Source organism: Fukomys damarensis, unplaced genomic scaffold, assembly GCF_012274545.1.
Source record: "Fukomys damarensis isolate Sample0158 unplaced genomic scaffold, DMR_v1.0_HiC HiC_scaffold_13, whole genome shotgun sequence".
Taxonomy (NCBI): domain Eukaryota; kingdom Metazoa; phylum Chordata; class Mammalia; order Rodentia; family Bathyergidae; genus Fukomys; species Fukomys damarensis.
Genome location: NW_022900925.1, coordinates 28,925,263 through 28,938,561, shown reverse-complemented (window position 1 = coordinate 28,938,561; position 13,299 = coordinate 28,925,263). Strand labels below are relative to the sequence as shown.

General features: G+C 38.3%; 1 protein-coding gene across 1 annotated transcript in view; it reads left to right on the top strand.

The window, feature by feature from the left end:
* Ankfn1 (ankyrin repeat and fibronectin type III domain containing 1) overlaps positions 1-13,299 on the top strand; it is a 449,198-nt gene that overhangs the window by 360,919 nt on the left and 74,980 nt on the right. The window lies entirely within an intron of this gene.

The following is a 13,299-nucleotide window of genomic DNA, read 5'->3' as shown; positions in this document are numbered from 1 at the left end:
AAAGAAAAAAATGTGAGAGAATGAAAAGATGAAAATAAAGTGTTTGTAGATGGGGAGGGGAGGAGGGGGTGAAGGGAGGGCAGAGGTAAGGGGAAAAAATGAGAATCAAGACTTGCCATGTAAAGGTACATGATCCCAACAATGAATGTAACTGTACTGTATCCCTAAATGTACCAATAAACTCAATAAAAAAAAAAAAAAATTTTAAAAAGCAGTTGATCTTTGAGATTCACCCCCATGCCTGTGAGAGTTTGCAGTACCAAATATTTATATTTACAGAAAAATTTGGTTCCCAGATGCCTCAAGGGGTAGGAAAAGCTGATTTGAGGGGGTAAGAGGAAATCAGGCCATTTCCTCCTCCCATGAAGGTGGAGATAATGCTGGCCCGCATCACAGAACTAGTACCCTTTTGGCCTTTGCTGGGTGTAGAGCCTTGCCTCTCACCGGTTTTTCTCATGCAAGCAACAAAAGAGATCTTCCTAAAATGAAAATCTGCTCATGTTATGGCCCACATTTTCAGTACCTCCAAAATCCTTCAAATAATGCTGATCCGTTTAACATGACACTGAGTTCCCATTTTATTTCTGGTTAAAGTCATGCTCTTATCTCACTTCACATATTCTTCCGCTTCTCATAATTACCTAGTAATTTCCTGACCTCTCCACGATTCTGTGCCTTTCACACACAGCCACCTCTGCCTAGAATACCGTCACCAGTCAGGGTTCTGCTAGGAGCCTTTCAACACAGAAGGGGTCACTAACCAACATTTCTTCAGACTAAGAGTCCTGCCCTCCCAACTGCTTCTTTCATAGCACTCATCAGATTGCATTTTAATCTTGCATTGACTTGTCTGTCTCTTCTACTGGACCGTACTTGTCTTGAGGGCAAGAAGAAGCAAGCTTTTTTCATATTTACATGCCCAGCACTTTCCACTGTTTGGTCCCTAGTGGGTTGTTGGTTAAATCAGCCAATCAGCACTAGATTTCAAGTTGTATTTGATTCATCACAAATATTCCAGCATTTAGCTGGGATTGGGTACCAGACCAACAGATACAAAATTCAATAAACTCAGTTATCTTTATTTATTTAGAATCTATTATATGTATTAAATTGCAGAGTTCTTTCTATGTCAAGTACTCTACTCTCAAGATTTTATTACTTATTTAATTACTCTTTCCTGTCCCACCTTGTTCATCTTACAATAAAGACTTTTCAAAGAACACCTCTCTCTGTCTCCACACAATGGTGATCTCATTTGAATGTGTGCAAAATAGCTTTGTTTTTCCTTTTCATCTAAAACTCTGACTAAGTCTTCTCTATTGAATGAACTATTGCATTGATTAAGGACAATTTTATTGGCCATCTACTATATGCCAGTTGCTGTCATGGCCCAAAACAAAAGACATGCAATGGCTAATCTGCCAGTTAAATGGAGAAGTTCAAAAATACTCAATATTATACATTTTAGGTCTACATTATTCATTCAAATTTGTTCTGTGAATGTTGAGAATTTAGGAGACATCCCATATAAATAGAAATGAAGAAACCAAAGGCCACAAATGTAATGAAAATAATCTCAGCACTACCCCAAGAAAGGAATGAGGGCCTTCAAATAGTTCCTGTTAGGATATACATTGTACATGGTGATGCTTAACCCTTCAAAGAGCTCTGAAAACAAAATACATGCATGTTGCTTATAATGTGAAAGATTTTCTTTGATCCCTTAAAGCCATTCTGACACTCCCAAGAAAAGAAACCCCATGTGAACACAATAAGATTCGTGCTTTAACATCAGCCAGTCTGATATCCACACAGAAATTAGGTTGAGCCTGAAAACAGAAAACAAAGATTTTTGTCTCCCTTGGAAGCTGTGGAAGGCTTCTTCTGGCCTTGATGGGAAAATCTGAAGATTGGATTTTTCAGGATCAAAAAGGCACCTTGTTGAGTAATTTACGGTAGAATGTGAAAGCAAATACAGAAGAAAAGAGCCCCAAACAACACATTCCACTTAGGGAGGTAGGGAAGGAAGACAGCGGCAGGCTGCTCCCAAGGTGGTCTGGTTCTTTCCTATTTACTTCTATATTCTCCCACAAATTCCTTTAGATCCTTGGTGACTGCTTCTGCTCTACAGTTGATTTTTCCTGTTTTATCATTTGTCTAAGCCTACATGTCTCTAGCCAGAGGAGAGGAAAACAGGTGGAAAAAGATCTGAGCCTCTCTGAATATGAGGAGTGCTCAGAGCAGGCTGCTGGAGGGCAGTAGTGAAGGAAGAGTTGGCATTTGTAAGGTTACATAACACGAACCAGGCTCAGGTTATGGGCCAGCAACCTCCATGAGTCTTCTGTAACTGTGTACATTGCTACGTTTGTTTTTTTTTTTATCAGTACTTATGTTGGCCACCATCACCACATGTAGCTACCATGAAAATATGGAACACCCTCATGAAACTCACAGTCCCTGCCATCAGTACAACCCCTTGTTCTGCTAGGTGGTCTCTGTTATAAAGCTATAACAAGGAAATCACAGTGTTAGAAACAACCCTGGCCTTTGGGGGAAAGGGACAGAGGCACCTGCAAGTTCACAAAGCAGAAGTCCAGTACAGCAAATACTTCCTGTAAATTGTTCACAGTTGGAGGTTTTTTTCTAGCCAAGAAGATCTCAACATGGCTGTTAATCCATTTATCACTTTTTCCCCACATGGACTTGGGAGTACAGCAAGACAGAGAGGGGTTCAAATCCAAAATCTACATTGATGAACATCGTGGATTCAAGCTAGTCATTTGAAAACTGATTCTGAGTTTCCTCATCTGTAAACTGAGGAAAATATTGTTAAGAGGATTAACTGAAATGTTTACAAGAACAATTTCCTAGTAAATATCCATGATAAGCTACCCAGCGTCCTCCAAAGACCCATAAGTGTTAGTTACCTATAAACCATTTTAAGTTTTTATTCAGGATTTTCTCCTTACCTTTCATTTTTGTGACATGTGTTTTAAAAAGTAACATAACTTTCTAAGAAATAACTGGAGCAATTTTCTCAGGAAAAACTGCTGACCCCACCCTTTACTGATGATTCCTTGTCATTGTCAGAAAAGCCAGGTCTACTGGTATCAACTAAAAATAACCCTCAGAGGGACCCCAGATGTTCCCACAGCCACCATACTCTGGAACCATTATGCTGACCTCTCCTTAAAATATGACCTCAAACAGTGGAGGGTAGATGTGGCAGTGTTTTATGCCTTGGAGCCCAGCTAGCAACAATTTTTTTTTTTCATTTTGTCCCAAGATGATGGGAAAGTGACTGGCATTTTGTTCATTCAACAGCCATTTTTGAAACCCTGAGATACAAAAGAGAGGCAAACACGGTATGCCCTGAAGAACTTTCAGAAAAGATGAATATTTCATTTTTCATAAATGTTTGAAATCCTACAGTGTGTACCACCTCTTTTTAGGCCCCAGGGACAATGGAAAATAAAATAACAAGAACCAACGGAATATTCATTATCTGAGGTTAATAAGTAAACTAATAAATATGACAACTGTAGATAGTGACAAATGCAAAAATAAGATAATATGCTGTAATTAAAGGAGGGATCAGTTTGGTAGGAATAACTTGGTAAATTTGAGAACAAGAAAATTTAGATGAAGCAAAATGGGCAGACTGGAAGGACAGGGATATGGCGAGGCAGACAAGAGCCAGACCATGGAACGTTACAGGGTCAGCAAATGTTTCTCTTAAAGATCAGATAGCAAATATTTCTGCCTTTGCAGGCTATACAGTCTCTATTGCAACTCTTCCACTGAGATAGTATGTAAGCAAATGAGCTGGGTTGCCTTTTAATAAGGCTTTATTTGTGCTTCGAGGCAGGAGTGATGCCACTTAGCTAAATCCCTGGCCCCAAATGTCATGTAATTTTTACATATTTTGAAACAGTGTGATTTTGTTTTCAGTGTAAAATCATTCTTGACTTACAGGTTTTACAAAAGTAGGCTAGATTTGGTCAGAAAATCTCAATTTGCTAGCTCATGTTATAACCTGTTGAGAAAACTGAACATTATTCTAAGGGAATCAGGGAACCAAAACAAGGTGTCTATGGAGGAAGGTATGATATGAATCTGCTTTGAGAAGAGTGTTCTGGCTTCAGTAGACTGGTGGACGTATGCATGGAGGCAGAGGGTAGTTAGCTGTTAAATCATTATAGGGTACAGGAGTATGAATGTTAAATGATGGTGACTTGGGTAAGGATGATGATACGTAATGGAGTTTAATAACTATATGGACATCATTTGGAACTGTATTGGGAGGTTGAACTGAAAATACATATGCATAAATAGAATGAAGTAGAGAGTACTGATGCCAGAAAGGATGATCATAAAATTATTCTAGCAGATCAGAGAGGATAACCTAAAGCTAAAGGAGGCTCGTTTGAGTAGGTTTTCCACAAGAGGAGATGAGACAAGCATCGTAACGGAGAAAGAACTTTGGTCTAAGATGGACCTGATCTGATTCCATTTCCTGTCTTCTTCTGTAAAAATGGACCATACTATTAAACCATAAGATACTTAAGGCCAGCAGCCATTTGCCTCCCTATAGCCCTGCAACCTAACTGATCAATAATCTAACATCATCATTTGCCACAACCTGGGTGAACCTAGAGAATGTTATGCTAAGTAAAATAACCTCGACCTCAGCTTCCTTTTGTACATGAAACCTGAAAAATTAGTCAAAAACTTAGGAAAAAGCAAGAATGGTGATTACCACAGACATCAAGGGGGAAAGGGGCAGTGCAGGCCAAAAGGTACAAAGTGAAATTATGTAGGAGCTACAAAAATGGGACAAGATTGCACACACGCGCACACGCACACACGCGCAAACACGCACACACACACACACACACACACACACACTCCGAATAAAAAACGTAAGTCAAACCCAGTAGATTTGAGCCCAGATGCCATACTTTACAAGGAAAAATGGGGTAAATGTCCAAAGATCAACATGGCATGGATTCTGTCCTTGGGGAGTTTGATTAGTTTCTTAACAACTGTAAGGGAGAAATATGGATGTTTCAAATGGATAGCGTGGAGAAAGAAAAGTCAAACAGAATACATCTCTCTCAGTAGAAGCTCATCATCTGATGGGACAGTTGGGATATGTTTGCTTTTTCCCCAGTGGCTGGTTATTTTAATTCCAGGAGAGCTCACCAGGATACAGAAAGCTGTGAATTGGCCACACGTCTTGTGTGTGTAAGTCAGACAGCTGATCCTGGGCTCTCTTTTCTCCTTATCCTTGAGCAATGTAAAATAACTTGCCAGGTCACACTCCCTGCAGGCAGCAGTGCAATTGCTCTTCTAAAAACAAACACAATAATTCCAGACTCCCAGGAAGCTGCTTGTAAAGAACTCTCCTCCCAGGAAGAGCAGACCTGCTGCTGCTTCTCTTGAGAGGAGGGATGAGCCAGCAGCTAGGCCTGCAGCTCTCTAATTGTCATTCTCTTTGAGTCCCTGCTGCTGTTCAGTTACATCCATTAGAGTCCTTAAAAAGCTTAGACTTCTTTCACAAACATTATAACAACAGTTTCTTCTAAAATAACACAACAAAAATAACCTAAATAAATGAAAATCTGAGTATCTTACAGCTCAAAGATGCAGCTACGTTCCAAGGAGAGAGAAAAAGTAAAATGTTTATCTGACTTAGCGAACTAGGTGCCTATTTTCAGCGCATGGTGTCCTAAAACTGCCTATTCTGAACACCAGATCATCAAGAATATATAATAACACAATAATAATGCATAATAAAATATCACTGTACATAATAACAAAGTATATTAACAATGAGTCCCAGCTAAAACTGTTTGCTTCCATGCTAGCAGAAATACTGGCTGGCTTAAAGAACTGTAGTCTACTGACATTTGCTCTAGACAGTCCACCAAGTAATAAATCAAGTTGTGATTTACAGCATCCGCTAGTTTCTGCGGTGTAAATATTCCTACAATGGTCAATTTCAAAATTCCAACGTGATGTCCCTGAGCAGAGATGGAAGAGAAATGTGTTGGTGATGCATCATCCTGTGTCCTTTCCGCCACACAGCTAAAGTAGATGGCAGTAATCTCAAGGGCACAAACAACGGTAAAATAGGAAGCGATGAGTTTCAAGTATATGCTGTCTGGTTTTGGTATAGTTTATTTAACTTCACATTATAGAATTTAACTTTTAGTGATGGCTGAGCTGACAAAATTCGCGAAATTTTAACAGTTGATGTGGATCAGCTCCTGCGCCCGGCTTCACGTGTTCCATCCAAAGGTGGGTTCGAGGCAAGCTGTGCCTTCCTCTACCTCCCTGTGTGTGCTGCCTCTGAAAGCAACACTATTATTACAACACACGGTCTTAGATGTGATATGAGTGGATTTTGTACTCTGCTCTGTAATCATTCTGAGACTTTCTCAGCTTGGTTTAAAATTCTAAGAAAATCAGTAAATCTATGAAGGGATATATATATATGAATGTATGTATGTATATTCCTAAGGTAAAGAAAATAATGATCTTTGTGTGACCTGGGGTCTGAGGTTGATTTATGGTTCCAGTATCTCCACCAGCACAGACTATTCAGACTCTCATTCCCAAACTGCAAAAAAAAAGAAAGTTTTGTCTGAAAGTACTTTAGCTAAGTGTCTAAAGTAGGGCATGAGAGGTGAAGCTCTAGGGATATCATGGAAGACGTGAACTGGCAGCTTCTGGGCTTCCAGCAGACTAGCATTCATTCAACAAATACTTCATGCCAGGCATAGAGACAGTAAACTAACATGAGTAGTAAGAATAAAAAAAGTAGCACTTTCATTCAGAAATCCAAGATCAAGAAAAAAAATGAATTTAGGTATGAGCCATCAACTAGTAGCACATTCCTGTAATCTCAGAACTTGGGGAGGTTGAGGTAGGATAGGAGGACTGCAAGTTCAAAACCAATCTGGGCAATATAGTGACTTAGCAAGATCTTATCTCAAAATAAAAAGTTAATAAAAGAAACAGGGCTGGGGATGTAGGTCAGTGTGAATGCCCCTGGTTTAATCTCCATAACTGCAACAAAGAAGGGCAGGAGAAAGAGAAGGACAAGGGAAAGGACAGAGAGGGGAGGGGAAGAAAAGAAGAAGGAGGAAGTGGTTCAGTAACTTATGTACATTTTTAAAAACCTGAAAATTTCGATATATCTCCTCCCTAACTGCATCTGCATGTAGAGAGTACAGAAATACACAGAAAGGCTAATAGTATTTTCATGGATGGTAGAAACTAACAATAAATAAATGAATACGTCCTCCAATTCTAACTTAGCTTTTAAATTTCTAGAAATGGTAGGTACAAGAAGACCTAGTGTCCAAAAAAAAGCCTTTTGCCCTTAATTTAAATCATTGTTTTTCTAGGGAAATTTAATTTGGGAAAAAATGTTTTTCTAATTAACTGGGTGACTGTGTGCTATTCAAACAATAAAGATTCTTGTTTGAAAGTAATGCATGCCCCTGCTCCTGGGACTACCAAGGGAATTAAAAAAAAAAAAAATGTAAGCAGCCCCAACCTCGTATTTTGCCAAAGTTAAAATTCCCAGCTTCAGAGTGTTCAGGTTCTCGGTGTAAAACTCACAAGTGTTGAGCAGGTTTGTGTCGCAGCAAGACCCCTCTTCTCGTCTCTAAAAACGACTTTTGCTCTCTGTCTTGATGTCTCAGCATGTCCTCTCCTCCCTTCCTCTTCCTCTTGTGCTATGGCTGGTCTGAAAGGTTAGAAACTGCACATTTGGATAGATCTGAGGACGATTTCATAATGCTCTGGTCCTGGGCTAGGCAGTCTAGCCAAATTCCATCCATTATAGCTCAGGCGCCAGGGTGAGTGTAACCAGTGAGAAAGCTGGTTTGGTTCCATTGAAGAGTGGATAGGAAATACACTTGTTGTTTGTCTGTTTGTTTCTGAGAGGTAGTATGGACAAGAGTCCAGGATGCCAGATGGTGGAAGCCACACATTATTCACTATCTCAACTCCTAACTGAGCAGCACAAGCAACTCCCATTCTTTTTGAATTTCTCTATTCTAACAGTTTTCTTATTATCCATGTAACAGCATCAGATTTCTTCTACCTTAGGATTTACATATTCCAATTTAAGAACCAAGTACTCAACTCACCCAATATTTATAGAGCCACTTACACTGTACTATGGATTAAGATAAGGTCCTTTGAGAAGTGGTATTAATCAGGCATGGTCTCTGTTCTCAAAGAGCTTATAAACCATAAAAGAGAAAAATCTCTTTAAAGCAAAAATGAAAAACAATGAAACAAGTACAATATAAGAGATATAAAAATTGCTACAAGAAAACTAGCAAGGATGCTTCCACTGGAAAGTTAGGGAAAGCTACAGTAAGGGAGAAACTGAACCAGATGAATTCAAAAGAAGGTGCAGCTTTTAGACATCAGTACATATGTTAAGGGAGAAAAACATAAGCAATGATTCTGAGGTCAAGTGACTGATGAGACTAAGTGGACAGGCCAAAATAATTGGGCTGTGAGGCATTTGAGACTTTCAAAACTTCACAGTATAGGAGGTTTTATGGGGGTTTTTTTTAATCAATTGAAGAGAAGTTTATTCAATATTCTTCTTGAAAATACATTCTTGCACTGCTGTTTCTTTATGCTTTTATTTTTGTATAGTCTTCACCCCTCAAAAAGCTGGCCTGAGACTTGAGTGTTACCTGCTACAGGAGGCTGTATGAATCACTTAGTCTTCTTGCACCATGAAGCTTGAAATTCACATGAGTTTAGATGATGTTCTCTGATCATGCACCCAAACCCTTCAGGTCATAAAATTGGCTACTTTTGTCACTGATTCAGTGGCATTTCCCATCACTTTAGAGACTTCACTTAACACAGTCAGAATGTCAGGTGCTCTTTTTCTTCTTAAATTTCTACACTGTGCTTTAAACAGCTGCCACCAGGTGATAGTAGAGTGAAACTAGAACTTTCCTGCCTGTCTCGGTCCATTTTCTGGTGCTATAGTCAAATATCTGAAACTGAAAAACTTATAAAGCAAAGAGATTTATTTTGGCTCATGGTTCTGGAGTCTGGGAATCCCAAGTACATGGCACCACAATATTAATTAATATTATTAATAAGGAATATGCCTCGTGTTACTCCCTTCTCACAACCTAATCATCTCCTAAAAGCCCTACCAGTTTGCAACCCTGTTACACTGGGAACTAAATTTCAACATGAGTTTCAAAGGAGACAACCCATAATCAAAATAGAGCACTCCCCACGATTCTATATTTTTAAATTTTAGATTTGAAATGAAGTATTGGTTAAAATGACAAAGCTTCCCATTTGAAATATTTGGTCATTTGATATACAATGAATCACATTCTGAGCCAGAGCAAACTTTTAAGGAGTATTAATGCAAAACTTAAGGAATATTAATAAGAAATACGTCTGTTACTCTTCTTGCTAATTTTTAACTGCTAGGAGCCACTGTACAATTAAACCCTGCTTCTATTTCCCAAACAAGTAGAAATAGTTTCTCTGATATTTATCTTAAAATTACAAACCTTATGCAGTTTTAAAGTTCACATACACACCTCCCCAACCCATCAGGGATTTAAAGTAGGTTTATAAGTTATTTTCTCAGGCCTTTAATATTAAATGTTTACCAATGAACAAGTTTCCAGGAAGAGCATGCAAAGTTGCTTTCTTAGAAATCCCCGGTGTTCTCAAAGTGACTCCTGTTTACACCACGTCCCTCCTCATTCTTTAAGTGACCACAAGCCACCTGCATCTTGGTGTGGCTTCCTGCTAAAGGGTCCACCAATTTGGAAATACATATATGGGAAACACTGTTATTTACCCCAGAAGAGGTTGGCCACTCCGATGCTCCAATGAGGGGAATTTTCCCCTCCAGTGTAATTTGTTCACTAATCCCTTTCCCACTGAAATTCAGATGTGTTATAAGATCTAATTAGACTTAATTGTATAAAATTCTCTATTAACTCCCCAAACAGAACCATTTCTCCTAACAAATCTGCTTCTATTTTTCCAAGAAATCAGGTCTTCTTTGTCCACCTGAAATGCATTTTGTAGAACATTTTAATAGAACAAGAACAGTTTTTATTCAAAATTGATCTGGGGCTTCTTTAGAAATTTTATAACATTGTATCTTTGAACAACTTCTCATTAACCACTTGCCAAATCATTTGGTATTATCCCCACTGATCCTTAACTCATCCTTTAGCTTAGAAAGTCATCTTGAATTCTGAGTCGAGAGTCTTTTAATCTGAACCTCCCACCTGGACCTCCTGCACACCAATCCGTCATGTATGCCTCAAGAGTAACCAAGGATATTTTTGCTTCTAGAATTTTCCTTCATTCTTTGCTCTTCCTAGATATCCTTGCACATTTGCTTCTCTTTTTGTTTTTTGTTTTATTTGTAATAACTCCCTTAATTGTTCCTTTTTTTTCTTTAGCTAGAATCAGATGCAACCTTATTCTGATTACAAATTGCCCCCAGTTTAAGAGAGTTTGTAGCTCCAAGGCAGAATAAGATATTTTTTTAAACTTTACATGTGTAGCATTTACATTTATTTAGCATTTACACTTTAGAATATGTATTTGTAAGGCGATGTAGGCCTGATTTAATAGGTAATACTTAATTTTAATCATTTGATTCTAATTACATTTTATACCATACCTGAGAGCTTCAAAAGAGAGAGACTTTGGAAGATATACATGGAAAAAATATCTGTGTTGGATAAAGTGTTGCAGTCTCTTCTCGGATTATACATGTGTGTATGTGTACAAAATATATATATAGTATATACAGTACCAGAGAGAAGAAAAAAATATATGCTCTGAGTATATGATAGTGTATGTGTGTGTCTGTGTGTGTGTGTACACATATGCATACAATAAAACAGATATACAGTACTGGGAGGAAAAAGTGTAGTCATGTCTGGAGTTATACATATGTGTGCGCACAAGCCTGTGTGTACACAGACACATTCAATCAAATACATGTACAGCACCACGGAGGAAATAATGAATGACATTCCTCCTATTCTCAAGTTTCTCACAACTTAACAAAAGAAAAAGACACATAACATAAAACATAATACAGTGTAATAAATCTAGGTTTTATATGAGTAAAGGACTGTGCATGAACAAAAACAGGTGTATTTAATTAATTGTTCCTCAGGAATTTAGAGTTGACTTGGCTAGATCTTAAAGGATTACTAGAGTTTCTCTAGGCAAAGATTGGAAGATGAGCTAAAGACACAGAGGCAGAAAAGTAAAAAATAATCATGATAATCACATAACGGGGATTTATAGAGCAAAGATTTTTTCTGGCAAATGGCAGGAGATGAGGACAGTAGTGTAATCTTGGGACCGGAAATTAGGCTCCTTAAAAGCTTTATTAAAACTTCATTCTATTCTCAAAGCAACTAGACACTGCAGAAAGATTTTAGATAAAGAAGTAATATAATTAGATCTGAATTTTAAACAATAATTCAGGTTACAGTAAGAAGATTATATGTAAAGATGAGACAAGCTGAAAAAATCAATTAGGAAGCTATTGCAAAGTTGTTGCTTATGATTATGAAAATCTATTCCAGGGGTATTACAGTGAGAGATGAAAAAGAAAAAATATGAAAAAAGGAAAAAATGGAAACAAAGTCTTTATAAATAGGGAAGGGTGAAGGGGGTGAAGGGAGGGCTGGGGTATGGGGAAAAATAAGAACCAAGACATATCATGTAAAGGTACAAGATCCCAATGATAAATGCATTGTTTGCTTTACATGTATCAATAAACTTAATGGGAAAAAAAAGAAAAGGAGAACTAACTAGAGCCATTTTAGAAGTGGAAACTGCTGGGTTTAGTGATCAAATGATTGCATAGAATTGGGGAAAGAAGAAGAAAAGATACCGGGAGAGTATTGGTTGGATGATTGGATATATGGAATTGTGATTAGCTAACACTAAGAAAACAGTCTTTTGGCAGAGAAAGGTACATAAGAAACATTCAAACTGAGGGAGAAACACTCAGGAGGAGATTTATAGGAGGCAGTTAGAACTCATAAGAGAGGCTAGACCTAGCTTTAAGACTCATAGTTGAAGCTATAAAAGATAAGGTCAGGACCAGGGATTTAGCTCAGTGGTTCTACCACCTGCCTCACAAGAGCAAGGACCTGAGTTAGATCCCTGATATGAAAAAAAAAAAAAAAGCTAAGGTCAACACCAAGGACAAAGTACACAGAGTGAAAAAAAGAGCCAAAAACAAACAAACAAACAAACAAAAAAGCCTCCAGTGACCATCACAACAAACGGAAAAGAGAACAGGAACCAGAAAAACCCTAGAAAGTGGTGGTGAAAGGTAGGAAAAGCAGTGTGTGAACCAAGACAGAAGGCAAAGAAGGCTGCAAAAAGTAGGAAGAGGCCAAAGGTGGCAAGATGTCTGAAAAAGAGGTTGGTGCTGAGTATTCATGCACTAGAAGAACAGCAATTTCAAGAGAGTCAGGAAAGCAAGCCAGATCCTCAGGGACACAAGGAGGAGGAGCAGAGAAATCCGGGACAGCTAGCTCCAAAGCCAATGAATGAATGACTCAAGAGGAACAGCAGGATTAGGAGATGGTTTGCACTGATTTTGAAGTACAGAAGTGTTATACAGCATATATATCCCAACCTCTAGTTCGTCACCATTAAATTTAGAAAAACAGAGGCCTGGTTTTCCATGTGACTTCAACTCCTTAAGCTCCTGCTTCATTGCAACTTGACTAAAATCCTGCATGTGTAAACAGTTAAGACATGTTTTACCCGTGATGCATGATACATCTCTCCTACCCATGGTTTTACAACCAATGGAAAATGTTATAAAATAACATGGTCCCACAGCAAAATAGGGCATTACAACTTAGATAATTTAACCATGAATGAGCATCCACCTTGGGAATGTCAGGACAGAAGAGTACTGAACAGGTCAGGCACAAACCCCACATCCTACGACTGACAGAAGCCAATGACAAAGCTTGGAAGATTTCAGGAAGGAGAGAAGAAGAAGGAAATAGTATATGAGACACTACAGAAAGATTATTTCCAGAAGAACAAGGTGTCAGGAAGTAAAAGGAGCCTTCTTTATGTGGGATGAGAATGTCACTGGAACCTTGAAAGAGAATTTTCAGTCAAAAGATGAGGTAGAAGCCAAACCTACAGAGTGAACAGATGGTAATTCTAAGTTACCCTTCATTTCTGGGTACCTTGAGTGATTTTTCTTCCATATAT